This window comes from Bison bison, unplaced genomic scaffold, assembly GCF_000754665.1.
Source record: "Bison bison bison isolate TAMUID 2011002044 unplaced genomic scaffold, Bison_UMD1.0 scf7180017863850, whole genome shotgun sequence".
NCBI lineage: Eukaryota > Metazoa > Chordata > Mammalia > Artiodactyla > Bovidae > Bison > Bison bison.
Genome location: NW_011494422.1, coordinates 3,209 through 4,868, shown reverse-complemented (window position 1 = coordinate 4,868; position 1,660 = coordinate 3,209). Strand labels below are relative to the sequence as shown.

The following is a 1,660-nucleotide window of genomic DNA, read 5'->3' as shown; positions in this document are numbered from 1 at the left end:
TTTCTGGTCTTATGTTTAGATCTTTAATCCATTTTGAGTTTATTTTTGTGTATGGTGTTAGAAAGTGTTCTAGTTTCGTTCTTTTACAAGTGGTTGACCAGTTTTCCCAGCACCATTTGTTAAAGAGATTGTCTTTTCTCCGTTGTATATTCTTGCCTCCTTTGTCAAAGATAAGGTGTGCATAAGTGTGTGGATTTATCTCTGGGCTTTCTATTTTGTTCCATTGAGCTATATTTCTGTCTTTGTGCCAGTACCATACTGTCTTGATGACTGTGGCTTTGTAGTAGAGCCTGAAGTCAGGCAGGGTGATTCCTCCAATTCCATTCTTCTTTCTCATGATTGCTTTGGCTATTCGAGGTTTTTTGTATTTCCATATAAATTGTGAAATTATTTGTTCTAGCTCTGTGAAAAATGCCCTTGATAGCTTGATAGGAATTGCATTGAATCTATAGATTGTTTTGGGTAGTATACTCATTTTCACTATATTGACTCTTCCAATCCATGACCACAGTATATTTTTCCATCTATTTGTGTCCTCTTTGGTTTCTTTCACCAGTGTTTTATAGTTTTCTATATATAGGCCTTTTGTTTCTTTATGTAGATATATTCCTAAGTATTTTATTCTTTTCATTGCAATGGTGAATGGAACTGTTTCCTTAACTTCTCTTTCTAAAGACTGTTCTATACATCAGTCTTTTGGACTCTGTGGGACAGGGCGAGGGTGGGATGATTTGGGAGAATGGCATTGAAACATGTATGATATCATATGTGAAACGAATCGCCAGTCCAGGTTTGATGCATGATACAGGATGCTCAGGGCTGGTGCACTGGGATGACCCAGAGGGATGGTATGGGGAGGGAGGTGGGAGGAGGGGTTCAGGATGGGGAACACGTGTACACCCATGGCGGATTCATGTTGATGTATAGCAAAACCAATATAGTATTGTAAAGTAATTAGCCTCCAATTAAAATAAATGACTTTATATTTAAAAAATGAAACAAAAATCTCAGTTCTGGAGACATATAAAAAAAAAGGACACTAAATGACACTCCATTTTAAAAAGTATTAATTTTTTTAAAAAAGGATTTTAAATGACACCCCATATTTAAAGTTATTTTTGAATTTTTCCCTGTACTGGGTGTCCATTACCGTGGGTCTTTCTCTCCTAGTGGTGGGAGGCCTTTGCATTGCAGTGCTTCTCTTATTGCATACTTCCGGTTAGTCCTATACTTAAGACTAGAGTTACTTTGTGCTCTAAGATCAAGGTCTCCCTCTTCCAGGTCTGTCCAAAAAACCCTCTCTCTCAGCCCAGGGGGGCCCATGGTGAGGTCAGGAGAGAACGTGACCTTGGTCTGCAGCTCCAAGAGCGCCTTTGACCAGTTCCAGTTGCTCAGGGAGGGGGACAACCTTGGGTGCCCACTCGCTGGAGGGCGGGGTCCCCATGGAGTACTCCAGGCAGAGTTCCCTCTGGGTCCTGGGACCCCAGCCCACAGCACTGTCTACAGGTTCTACCGCTCCTTCACTTGCTCTCCCTACTCGTGGTCAGATTCCAGCGACCCACTGTTCCTGTCTGTCACAGGTGAGGAACCTCTTCCTGGCCCATGCTTTCTTGTTGCTGTTCCAGCTTGCTGTCGCTAAGCTGTGTCCAATTCTTAGCGA

At 42.0% G+C, this 1,660-nt stretch overlaps 1 pseudogene; it reads left to right on the top strand.

Annotated features, from left to right (window-relative positions):
* Positions 1–1,580, top strand: part of LOC104984090 — a 6,034-nt pseudogene extending 4,454 nt beyond the window's left edge.
* Positions 1,581–1,660: the final 80 nt, after the last annotated feature.